General features: G+C 34.6%; 1 protein-coding gene across 3 annotated transcripts in view; it reads right to left on the bottom strand.

The window, feature by feature from the left end:
• Mctp (multiple C2 domain and transmembrane region protein) overlaps positions 1-6901 on the bottom strand; it is a 233955-nt gene extending 227054 nt beyond the window's left edge. For all 3 annotated transcript variants that reach the window (XM_075310584.1, XM_075310586.1, XM_075310587.1), the window contains exon 1: positions 6201-6901. The gene's annotated coding sequence lies outside the window, so the exon portion shown is untranslated. The remainder of the gene's footprint in view (positions 1-6200) is intronic.
• Between the last annotated feature and the right edge of the window lie 7370 nt (positions 6902-14271).

Genomic DNA, 14271 nt, shown 5'->3' with positions numbered 1-14271 from the left:
AATCGGATGAATTTTGCTCTTACAAGGGGCTCCGAAGGTCAAATCTGGGGATCGGTTTATATGGGGGCTATATATAATTATGGACCGATTTGGACCAATTTTTGCATGGTTGTTAGAGACCATATACTAACACCATGTACAAAATTTCAGCCGGATCGGATGAAATTTGCTTCTTTTAGAGGCTCCGCAAGCCAAATTTGGGGGTCCGTTTATATGGGGGCTATACGTAAAAGTGGACTGATATGGCCCATTTGCAATACCATCCGACCTACTTCAATAACAACTACTTGTGCTAAGTTTCAAGTCGACAGCTTGCTTTGTTCGGAAGTTAGCGTGATTTCAACAGACGGACGGACGGACATGCTTATATCGACTCAGAATTTCACCACGATCCAGAATATATATACTTTATGCAATATTCCGATGTATTACAAAGGAATGACAAAGTTAATATACCCCCATCCTATGGTGGAGGGTATAAAAAAAATTACACTTCTACAAAATCTCTAGACTTAAAATTTAAAATGAGACGCAACACAATGTTTGTAAAAAATTTGGGAAATTTTATGGTTTATCGGGCGATACATATCTATTAGAGGTGTAGGTCAATTTGAGGCAATTTTACAAATTTTGGTACTTGGTAGTGGCCATTTTACAAGGATATGGGATAAATATCACCAAGATTAATGGGAAATTTTGGGTTTATGGGCAATATTTGGTCAAATCGGACGACGTTGACACAAGGCTTATGTAAATCTTGGCCATTGTGTGGAAACTCTAATGTGAGTATGATTACAATATGGGGAAATCATCACTGAAATTTTTACCTAGTATCTCTTTTGCAACTCTGTGTTCCAGCGACTCGAAACTCGTGTTCGTTCAAAGCACTCGAAAAAAAGTGAACCCTCTATTTCACTAAAGTCAATATAACTTCATTTTAGTTCATGGAATTATTATGTTTGGAGAAAGTTTCCTTTACTCTAAACAAAAAAAAAAACAGGAAAACATTATACACAAATGAAGCATAAAAATATACTAAATTCGTACTTCTTACAAAAATGGTTCATTATTTCCTTAAATTTGTACATTTTACTACAAATGCGCTTATCTTAAACTTCGTATGGCACTAAAAACATTTTTGCAATTTTGAACTCTAAGTTTTTCCTTAAAAATATAAAATTTTCTTTAACAAGTGATATAAATTTATTATGCCTAAAAAATTTTCTTGTATTTGTCGAAAAATATTTACTTATTTTTGTGATATCGGCTTGATATCAACACTTGTAATACTGTTTATTTAAAATTTTCTAAAATTAAGCAAAATTTTTCTTCCTGGTGGGTTCACTGTTTTTTCAGTGTGGTTGCGTAAATAAGCAGAATTGTCAATTTTGGAGTGTGGATCAGCCAGATAGGTTGAATAGATAGATTTTGTCTTTACATTAATTATGAGTTTGGTATTGATTGTGAGCCAAAGAGGCGGAGAATTGAAGTAAGGATACATTTTAAACACAATTCTCTTTGAAATTTGCGTACTTGATTCTAGGAAACAAAATTAAATTCATTCGAGTTTTCAGCCTTTTTCCAAATTCTGCCTCGGCTTGAAGTAGAAATTATGCTATATTTCAAATAAAAACGTCTTTAAAATAAAGTATTGAAAAACATCTTCTATTTTTGAACGTTTTTTGCTTTGTAGTTAAGATAAAAAAGTCAACAAATTTACAGATGGTTTCATCAATTTTGAAGACTTTTTCAGAATTGAAGCCAATTTGGCCATAGTAAAAAAAAAAAATGTCTTTCATGTAAAGATACCAATTTTTATAACGACAAAACGACTTCATTGAAAAGTTTATCGACTGTTGGACAAGGAAATAAACTTTATCAGAATAAATGCGTCCTCTATGCTAAGCACAATTCGCATTCGTATATTAAGGTCATGAAATCTTTGGCCACTAATAGAAAAAATTACGTTCCAAAATCGTGAACGGCCGGTAACAAAATGAAACGGAAACGTTCACGAAAAATCAAAATGGAATGATCACGGTTTCGCCACGGTCGTTCACGATTGTATGAACGGCTTTGGTTTTATTTTTGTCCATGGCAAGTCATAACATATACGTTAGACGTTGGTGGTGCAATGTGTTAAGGCGGCTGTTAATGCATATGGAGCAGACGAGTCACGGTAGCAAAATTTTTATACCCTGCGCCACACCCAGAAGGAGACGAGATAGACACATGGTGTCCTTGGCAATAATGCTCAGGGTGGGTCCCTGAGTCGATATAACCATGTCCGTCTGTCCGTCCGTCCGTCCGTCTGTCTGTGAACACATTTTTGTGATCAAAGTCTAGGTCGCAATTTAAGTCCAATCGCCTTCAAATTTGGCACATGGTCCTAATTTGGGTCAGAATAGAACTCTATTGATTTTGGAAGAAATCGGTTCAGATTTAGATATAGCTCCCATATATATCTTTCGCCCGATATGCACTAATATGGACCCAGCAGCCAGAGTTCTATACCGATTTGCTTGAAATTTTGTACAAACATAACACTTAGTCGTATAGTCATGTGTGCCAGATTTGATTGAAATCGGTTCAGATTTAGATATAGCTTCCATATATATTCTTCGCCCGATATGGACTTATATGGCCCCAGTAGCCAGAGTTTTGGCCCAATTTGGTTGAAATTGTGCACTAGGAGTAAAATTAGTAATATAGTCATGTGTGCCAAATTTGATTGAAATCGGTTCAGATTTAGATATAGCTCCCATATATATCTTTCGCCCGATATGGACTAATATGGTCCTAAAAGCCAGAGCTTTGTACCAATTTGGTTGAAATTTTGCACAGGGAGTAGATTTAGCATTAGGAGTAGATTATGCGTGCCAAATTTGGTTGAAATCGATTCAGATTTAGATATAGCTCCCATATATATCTTTCACCCGATATGCACTTATATGGACCCAGAAGCCAGAGTTTTATCCCGGTTTGCTTGAAATTTTGCACAAGGAGTACGATTGGTAGCATAGTCATGTGTGCCAAATTTGATTGAAATCGGTTCAGATTTAGATATAGCTCCCATATATATCTTTCGCCCGATATTAACTAATATGGTCCTAGAAGCCAGAGTTTTGGCCCAATTTGGTTGAAATTTTGCACTAGAAGTACAATTAGTAGTGTTGTAATGTGTGCCAAATTTGATTGAAATCGGTTCAGATTTAGATATAGCTCTTATATATATCTTTCGCCCGATATGCACTTATATGGACCCAGAAGCCAGAGTTTTATCCCGATTAGCTTGAAATTTTGCACAAGGAGTACAATTGGCAGTATAGTCATGTGTGCCAAATTTGATTGAAATCGGTTCAGATTTAGATATAGCTTCCATATATATTTTTCGTTCGATTTACACTCATATGACCACAGAGGCCAATTTTTTGCTCCGATTTAGGTGTAATTTTGCACAGGAAGTAGAATTAGCATTATAGCAATGCGTGCCAAATTTGGTTGACATCGGTTCAGATTTAGATATATCTCCCATATATATGTTTTTCTGATTTCGACAAAAATGATCAAAATACCAACATTTTCCTTGTTAAATCGCCACTGCTTAGTCGAAAAGTTGTAAAAATGACTCCAATTTTCCTAAACTTCTAATACATATATATCGAGCGATAAATCATAAATAAACTTTTGCGAAGTTTCCTTAAAATTGGTTCAGATTTAAATGTCTCCCATATTTTTTTACTAAAATTGTGTTCCACCCTAGTGCATTAGCCAACTTAAATTTTGAGTCTATAGATATCGTAGAAGTCCATCAAATTCTGTCCAAATCGAGTGATATTTAAATGTATGTATTTGGGACAAACCTTTATATATAGCACCCAACACATTTGACGGGTGTGACATGGTATCGAAAATTTAGATCTACAAAGTGGTGCAGGGTATAATATAGTCGGCCCCGCCCGACTTTAGACTTTCCTTACTTGTTTTTTTTTTTTTATAAATTCGTATACTCAAAAAACCTATTAGGAAGGAAAATTTTGGTTAGTTTTAGAAATTGTAAGTTAAATTTAGAAAATTTTAACTAAACTGTATAACAAAGGCAGATGTCACACCGATTTCACAAAAGAAAAGAAAATTTGAAGTAGTTTGAAGGAAAAAAAATTGGAGTTCAAAATTGCAAGAATGTCTTTACCACCATACGAAGTTAACTATGTGCATGTGGGTAATATTTACAATCTTTAAGAAATTCTGAACTATTTTATCGGAGACACGAATTTAGTAAATTTTCATGCTTCTTTTGTGTATAATTATTCTCTTTTTTAGTTAATTTAACTAACGTACGCCAAAAATTATTAAAGTCAAGCAAACTCTATCAAAACATAATAATTCAATGAACTAAAATATTCAATGAAAAATTCAATGAACTAAATTATTTAATAGAAAAAATTAGCTTTAGTCCCACATAGAGTTCACTTTTTTTTAGGGTAACCATTACGTTTTCAGATGATGAACGCTGGTTGTTGTTTAGAGAACGCATATTGCCATTCTAACAGTTTGGCTGATAAGTCCCCGGTCTAACAAAGAAAAACAAATTTTTTGTCAAAATTCGTTTTTATTATTCAACATAGTTCCCTTTAAGAGCGATACAACGATTATAACGACCTTCTAAGTTTTTGATACAATTTTGGTAGTACTCCTTCGGTTTTGCCTCAAAATAGGTTTCAGTTTCGGCGATCACCTCTTCATTGCAGCCAAATGTTTTCCCTGCGAGCATCCTTTTGAGGTCTTAGAACAAGAAAAAGTCGCTGGGGGCCAGATCTGGAGAATACGGTGGGTGGGGAAGCAATTCGAAGCCCAATTCATGAATTTTTGCCACCGTTCTCAATGAATTGTGGCACGGTGCGTTGTCTTGGTGTCTTTTTTCTTCTTCATATGGGGCCGTTTTGCCGCGATTTCGACCTTCAAACGCTCCAATAACGCAATAAATATAATAGTCACTGTTCCCTTCTGAAGATAATCGATAAAAATTATTCCATGCGCATCCCAAAAAAAACAGAGGCCATTACTTTGCCAGCGGACTTTTGAGTCTTTCCACGCTTCGGAGACGGTTCACCGGTCGACTGTCGATTGGACTCAGGAGTATAGTGATGGAGCCATGTTTCATCCATTGTCACATATCGACGGAAAAACTCGGGTGTATTACGAGTTAACAGCTGCAAACACCGCTCAGAATCATCAACACGTTGTTGTTTTTGGTCAAAGGTGAGCTCGCGCGGCACCCATTTTGCACAGAGCTTCCGCATATCCAAATATAGATGAATGATATGACCAACACGTTTCTTTGATATCTTTAAGGCCTCTGCTATCTCGATGAACTTCATTTTACGGTCATTCAAAATCATTTTGTGGATTTTTTTGATGTTTTCGTCGGTAACTACCTCTTTCGGGCGTCCACTGCGTTCACCGTCCTCCGTGCTCATTTCACCACGCTTGAATTTTGCATACCAATTAATTATTGTTGATTTCCCTGGGGCAGAGTCCGGAAACTCATTATCAAGCCAAGTTTTTGCTTCCACCGTATTTTGTCCCTTCAGAATACAGTATTTTACCAAAACACGAAATTCCTGTTTTTCCATTTTTTTCACAATAACAAAAGTTGCTTCACAAAAGACGCTCTATCTCACAAACTAATTGACTTATAGACGTCAAATTTTGACACGAATCATTTGAAGGTTGGTAATATATAAAAATAATATGCATTTAATACTACTGACGCCATCTATATGTCAGACCGGTGACTTATCAGCCAACCTGTTATCGTTGTCAAATTGACTCCGTCTGTTCTCCGTTTGACACCACATGCGTGTTGATTCACTTTCATGACCAAATCGTTTTAATCGTGGAGTATAAAAATCTGCAGCGATTTCAATTCAATTTGACACACTTGACGTACTCCTTGAGCAAAAGCTACTATATATAAAAAATCTGATAAAATATAGATATAAGTGTGTCCATGTGACACATTTTGCTTAATTAATATTGTTCAAATTTCTCACAAAGTAATCCTCGCTGGTATCCCTAAGATGGGGAAAATATCAATATTTCAATCAATGTCACTCAATAAAGATGTAAACAATATTCAAGTCGAAGACTGAAGCTCTTGAGAGAAGCATAAAATGGCAACTCTATGTGTGACTCACATGTGTTGTGATGTTGTGTTGAGCTCTATGTTTGTTGCTCCGGCTAGGTCCTGTTGGGTGTTTGGTGGCTGAATGGCGGAGACACGGTCGTAAAATGTGCGGCCTACTCAATTCCTCTCGTATCAGCTTATGTGTGCGTGGATATGAATTAGTATGTATGTGTGTATAAATGTGACCTATGCATGATTTGCTCCTCTTGTAATAGCATAGAGCTTGTGTGATATTTTTGTTGCTTTTTCTATTTTATATTGTTTTTTTTTTTTTTTTTTTTGTTTGCTCACATTAATATATCCCTTTCTCCCCATACCAATTACATATATAGACGAGTGGGATATTGGATATCCTCTACCACTGCTGCTGTGGTATGCAATTTAAAACTCTATAACGATATCATATTTTTTCCCCTAGATGTCTTAGATTCACATAATCCATTTTTACTACAGAACATGAGAATTATTTATTTTATTCAATTCCCCTTAGCAGAGAACAATTTAACTGATTTAACTGATTCACCTTTGCTTAACAGACTTATTAACTTTGTTTAGATATTCTTTTTTATTTATTAATTTTTTTTCTATGGATTTTTTGTTTTGGAAAACACATTCACTTTTTCACTATTTTCCTCGCGTTCGCATTCCTACTAAACACACTATTTTGCTCTATTTTCGTTTTCGTACTTCCGTGTTTCCTATACCGTTTGAATGGAGAGTATGCACGCAACTGATTTCTGCTTCATGGATGTGGATGTAGAAAAGCTTTTTGTGTTACACCTTGTGTATGTGTCTGTGTGAGTGTGTGTGCGCGGCATTTGTTATTATTTCTGGTATTAAAGTCCCTGGGTGGCGGTGGAAAAGTCAAGAGAGTGAAATTGAGAGCACTATTAAGAGAAAGCTTTTTCGTGTTAGCCCAATGTTGTTGTAGTTGTTGTCGTAGAAGTTTTAGCATTGCCAAGGATTTAACAGGATATGGATTTTGTTTAGCCTATGAATTAAGACTTTTATGCTCGCGTAGTTAACATTAATACCCATTCAATTATGTTAAGTAAACATGGCTTAAAATCAAGTGATGGAGTTTGATGGGACAAGTCTGTAGCAGGGATGGAAAATACAACTTTTAAGAAAGTACAAAAAATGTATTTTTTTTTTTTTTTTGAGCGAAAAAGTACTTTTCACTAAATTTCAACAAAAATTAAATTGTAAGATTATTGTCAAGAACTCTTTTAAACTGAATTTTATAGAAAATAAAATTATGCAAACATGTTTTATAGACATAAAATTTTGCAAAAATATTCGATAGAAATAAAATTTTGCAAAAAATTTTTATAGACATAAAACTTTGCATAAATATTCTATAGAAATAAAATTTTGCAAACAATTTCTATAGTAATAACATTTTGACAAAATTTTCTACATAAATAAAATGTTGACAAAATTTTCTATTTAAATAACATTTTGATAAAATTTTTTATAAAAATAAAATTTTGAGAAAATTTTCTTAGAATTAAAATTTTGACAAAATTTTCTACTGTAATAAAATTTTGCAAATATTTTCTATAGAAATGAAATTTTGACAAAATTTTCTATAGAAATAAAATTCTGATAAAAATTTCTATAGAAATGAAATTTTGACAAAATTTTCTATACAAATACAATTTTGACAAAATTTTCTATAGAAATAAAATTTTGACAAAATTTTCTATAGAAATAAAATTTTGACAAAATGTTCTATAGAAATAAAGTTTTGACAAAACTTTCTGAAGAAATAAATTTTGGAAAAATAATATATTTGTTGGTAGTTTTTGGTAAGATTTTCTCCAAATGTTGGTAGATATTTTGGTTCGCATTATTTTAGTACGCGATCGATAACTTCTTATCTAGAAAGTGTTCGTATGGAAACATAATATAAAACAAGTAAGTAAAGTAGAAAGTCGGGCGGGGCCGACTATATCATACCCTAAACTATCATTACAGAATTAGTAATCATAAGCATTTGTGGGGTAACATATAGGTCTGGGAGATAAACCGCAGTTGCATATTTAAGAAAATTAAGGGGTACATGTCTATGGGTACTTTGTTTCAATCTGACTATAGCTCATAGTCAATGTTGCCAGGGAAAATGTTCGGTTTACCCTACAAGGACAAAAAAAGTTCCCTACTTTCCCATACATTCCCAAATAATTTTCCCTACTATATTTTTCGTTAAATTTAACAAAAATTACAAAACAAAAATGGTTCTAAGTACTTTATTATCTTAAAACATGAATATGCAACGTATATAACTTAGAATATAAATTTGTATTACCACCACGGTTGCCACAGTTGGTAGAATTCTACCCAAATTAGTAATCTTTTTTGTTAAATCTCTATAAAAATAAAATTTTGGAAAAAGTTTCTATAAACAAATTTTTGTGAGAAATTTTTCTATAGAAATAAAATTTTGACAATAAATTCTATAGAAATAAAATTTTGAGAAAAAATTCAACAGAAAAAAAAATTTGAGAAAATTTCTTATAGAAATAATATTTTGAAAAAATTTCTATAGAAATGCAATTTTGACAAAATTTTCTACAGGAATAAAGTTTACCACACATTGTTAAAGATCAAGCCTTGCCGGCTTCTAATTTCCTCCTCTAGAGCCACCAAAATGTAAAACTTATTACAAATTGTGTTGAGTGAAAATGTCCCTACAAGACGCTAAATATTAGAAGAACCCTACATATAGGGAATTTCCCCTATTTCCAGCAACACTGGCTGTGTTGATATAGCGCCTACGGAGTTAGTATGCCACTAATATTGAGCCCATTATTAAAAAAGAGAAAATCGTTAAATTAGTGTGGGTAATAAATACAAATTTGTAAAAATCGAGCAATATTCTTATGTAAGAGCTACAAGTACGTATAAGTACGATCGGCTAGTACATCAAAATTTGAAATTTGAGTAACATTGGTTAATAAATAAGAGTACTATGGCCAAATTGGGAAAATCGAGCGATGCATATATATGGAAGCTATATTTAAATCTGAACCAATTTGCATAATATTTTGCGGGTTTGATTAATACCACAAAAGGTTACCTTGTGCAAGATTTGAGTAAGATCAGTTACGAAATGAGGCCTGTATGGTCAAACATAAGGTTATAAGGGCGAATTTTTCAAAATCGGGCGATACATATATGCGAGCTATATCTAAATTTGAACCGATTTCGATGAAATTTTGCACATATAGTTAATACTATAGAGGACTGGATCTAGCCAACTTTTAGTTAGATCGGTTAATAAATAAGGGTTCTATGGCAAAATTTGGGAAAATCGGGCTATACATATACATGGAAGCTATATCTAAATCTGAACCGATTTCGACGATTTTTTGCACATATAGTTAGTGCTACAGAAGATTACATTTAGCCAAATTTGGGTAAGATCGGTTGATAAATAAGAGTTTTATGGCTAAATTTAGAAAAATCGGGCGGTACATATATATGGGAGCTATAGCTAAATCTGAACCGATTTCGATGATTTTTTGCACATATAGTTAGTGCTATAGAAGATTATATTTAGCCAACTTTGAGTAAGATCGGTTAATAAATAAAGGTTTTGTGGCCAAATTTGGGAAAATCGGGCGATACATATATATGAGAGCTATATCTAAATCTGAACCGATTTGGATGAAATTTTGCAGACTTGAAGGGCGATGGAAAAGATTACCTTTTCCCAAATTTGGTGACGATCCGTTTGAAAAAACGCGCAACATGACCCCATTTGTCGAAATCGGGCGATACATATATATGGGAGCTATATCTAAATTTGATCCGATTTCTTCCAAATTCAATAGCGTTCGTCCTTGTGCTCAAAAAACTCCCTGTACCAAATTTCATTAAAATCGGTTAATAATTGCGACCGGAATCCTTTGAACAACAAATACATGGACAGACGGACGGACGGACGGACGGACGGACGGACGGACGCCAAGCGCTAGATCGACTCAGGAGGTGATTCTGAGTCGATCGGTATATATTTTATGGGGTCTAAAATCAATATTTCTGGTAGGCACATTTTTTTGGCCGATCAAACTTATTATACCCTGACCACTATGTGGTTTAGGGTATAAACACAGGCTTCTTTCGACTAAAACATTCTTGAAATTCAATCAAAACGTGTTTTTGATTATGGTTTTTACAAAATCGAGTGTTTCTTCCCGCATGAACTTGTCTGTTTTGCTAAATTTCTAAAAGACTATTAGCAAATAAATTTGTTAAAGACTTTTACAAATTGTCAGAACTACCATAAATCTGATGTCGGCTCAAAAATGTCTACACAAAAGATATTAAATCATTCGCGGGGGTACTACGGTACTGACCGGGGTGAAAAAGTATTGAAAAAAGTACTATAGTACTGCATTTTCCATCCCTGCAGAGTTTGTAGTATAAAAAAACATAATTATCTCACCATGAATAGTGCAGTACTGAAAAAGCATAAGGCGATCTATATTAGCTGCTATTTGTCCAATTTTTATGCCCACCATCATAGAATGGTGATCAGGGAGAAATTCTAAGACGATATAGCCATGTCCGTCTGTCTGTCTGTCTGGCTGTCTGTTGTAATCACGCTACAGTCTTCAATAATAAAGCAATCGTGCTGAAATTTCGCACAAACTCGTATTTTGTCTGCAGGCAGGTCAAGTTCGAAGATGGCCTATATCGGTCCAGGTTTTGATATAGTCCCCATATAAACCGACCTCCCGATTTGGTGTCTTGGGCTTATAAAAACCGTAGTTTCTATGCAATTGGCCTGAAATTGCATATCTAGAGGTATTTTAGAACTACAAAGAGGTATGCCAAAAATGGCTAGTATCGGTCCATGTTTTGGTATAGCCCCCATATAGACCGATCTCCTGTTTTTACTTATTGGGCTTATAGAATCCGTAGTTTTAATCCAATTTACATGAAATTGGAAACAAAGTGGTATTTTACGACCACAAAGAGGCATGCCGAAAATAGTGAACATCGGTCCATGTTTTGATATATCTTCCATATAGACCGATCTCCCGTTTTTACTTCTTGGGCTTATAGAAACCGTAGTTTTTATCCAATTTGCCTGAAATTGGAAATCTAGACACATTTTAGGAGCATAAAGATGTATGCCGAAAATAGTGAGTATCGGTCCAAGTTTTGATATAGCACATATATAGACCGATCTCCAGATTTTACTTCTCGGGCTTATAAAAACTGTAGTTTTTATCCTATTTGCCAGAAGTTGGAAATCTAGATGTATTGTAGAACCATAAAAAGGTATGCCGAAAATGGTGAGCATCGGTCCATGTTTTGATATAGCCCTCATATGGATCGATCTCCAGATTTTACTTCTTGGGCTTATAGAAACCGTATTTTTTATCCAATTTGCATGAAATTCGAAATCTAGAATTAATTTAGGACCATAAAAAGGTGCAACCAAAATGGTGAGTATCGGTGAGTAACTACTCGTAATCATTTAAATAGTGGGGATGAACATCTACAGATTTAAGATTTCAAAACAAGGCATTATTTCATCATTTTCTTGCACACCTCCAAGAGTTGTTAATGATTCCTCGAAAACGCAAAAAAATAGAGTATTACATTGTAATTCCTTAATTTCGCCTTTTAAAGGCTTTGAATTGCTTAAATAAATGGAAATAAATGGTTCTTATAAATCCAGAATCTGATATAGTCTTCATAGGTAAAATCTTTAGATTTATCTTCACTCCAAAAAAAGTGAATTCTCTATTTCACTAAAGCCAATTTAACTTAATTTTAGTTCATGGACTTATTATGTTTGGAGAAATTTTCCTTTACTCCAATAATTTTTTGCGTACCTTAGTTAAATTAACTAAAAACGAGGAAAAAATATACACAAATGAAGCATAAAGAGTAACTAAATTCGTGTCTTCCACAATACAGTTTAGTATTTCTTTAAATTTGCAAATTTTACTACAAATGCGTTCATCATGAACTTCGTATGTCACTAAAGACATTCTTGCAATTTTGAACTCCATTTTTTTCCTTCAAACTAAAATTTTTTCTTTATGAAGTAAAAAACTTAATTATGTCTAATAAATTTTCTTAAATTTGTCGAAAAATGTTTACTTATTTTAATGACATCGGCGTGATGCGAGCGTTTGTAATACTGGTGGGTTCACCGTTTTTTCAGTGTTCGGAAAGTGTACTAACATATCTGTCATCAAACCCCCTGAAATTTAAAAGGAAACTATAATATTTGAGTCATGGTGGTGGGTATTTTATATTCGACCCGGCCGAACTTACTGCTGTATACACTTGTTATACCCTCCACCATAGGATGGGGGGTATATTAACTTTGTCATTCCGTTTGTAACACATCGAAATATTGCTCTAAGACCCCATAAAGTAAATATATATATTCTGGGTCGTGGTGAAATTCTAAGTCGATCTGAGCATGTCCGTCCGTCCGTCCGTCCGTCCGTCTATTGAAATCACGCTAACTTCCGAACGAAACAAGCTATCGACTTGAAACTTGGCACAAGTAGTCGTTATTGATGTAGGTCGGATGGTATTGAAAATGGGCCATATCGGTCCACTTTTACGTATAGCCTCCATATAAACGGTCCGATCCGGCTGAAATTTGGTACAAGGTGTTAGTATATGATCTCTAACAACCATGCAAAAATTGGTCCACATCGGTCCATAATTATATATAGCCCCCATATAAACCGATCCCCAGATTTGGCTTGCGAAGCCTCTACGAGCAGAAAATTTCATCCGATCCGGCTGAAATTTGGTACATGGTGTTAGTATATGGTCTCTAGCAACTATGCAAAAATTGGTCCACATCGGTCAATAATTATATATAGCCCCCATATAAACCGATACCCCGATTTGGCTTGCCGAGCCTATAAGAGAAGCAAATTTCATCCTATCCGGCTGAAATTTGGTATATGGTGTTCGTATATGGTCTCTAATAACCATGCAAAAATTGGTCCACATCGGTCCATAATTATATATAGCCCCCATATAAACCGATCCCCCGATTTGGCTTGTGGAGCCTCTAAGAGACACAAATTTCATCCGATCCGGCTGAAATTTGGTAGATAGTGTTAGTATATGGTCTTTATCAACCATGCAAAAATTGGTCCACATCGGTCCATAAATATATAAAAACCGATCCCCAGATTTGGCTTGCGAAGCCTCTAAGAGAAGAAAATTTCATCCGATTCGGTTGAAATTTGGTACGTGATGTTAGTACGTGATATTTAACAACCATGCCAAAAGTGGTCCATATCAGTCCATAATCATATATAGCCCCCATATAAACCGATCCCGAGGTTTGGTTTTGGAGCCTCTTGGAGGAGCAAATTTCATCCGAGTAAGTTGAAATTTGGTACATTGTGATAGTATATGGTCGTTAACAACCATGCCTAATTAGGTCCATATCGGTCTATAGTTATATATAGCCCTCAGATAATCGATCCTCAATCACACAAAAATTGGTCCATATCAAGTTCATAATTGTGTATAGCCCCCATATTTCAATTCTGGCTCTCTACGTACCGTGCAAAAGTCCATATCGATTCGTAATTATTTGTAGACGTAACTATATATACCACGTATGGACTAACTCACAATTTAGAAAATGATGATAAGAAATTTTAAGATACCACAACCCAATTAATTCGATTGTGGATGACAGTATTTCATAGAAGTTTCTACGCAATCCATGATGGAGGGTACATAAGATTCGGCCTGGCCGAACTTACGGCCGTATATACTTGTTTTATTTTAATTTAAGATTAGTTGTAGTACATTTATAACAACCTGCACTAAAAAAACAGTAGTCCCTATATGGCAATTTAATTCTATTTTAGTTCATCGTTAAAAACCTCTAGCATTCAACTGTGAATAAATCTTATATTTCTCTTTGCCGTTATACTGGCAGTGTTGCATAAAGTCTAAAAACTGGACAAAAATCAACGGTAACCCTTGCACCAAGGAAGCCATCGTAATACAATGGTGGCCCCCCTTGGATGCAAATAGTCCTGGGTTCAATTCCAGATACGACCGAACAC

This window comes from Haematobia irritans, chromosome 5, assembly GCF_050003625.1.
Source record: "Haematobia irritans isolate KBUSLIRL chromosome 5, ASM5000362v1, whole genome shotgun sequence".
NCBI lineage: Eukaryota > Metazoa > Arthropoda > Insecta > Diptera > Muscidae > Haematobia > Haematobia irritans.
Note: the sequence above shows the minus strand (reverse complement) of the source record. Positions and strands in the feature narration are given on the sequence as shown.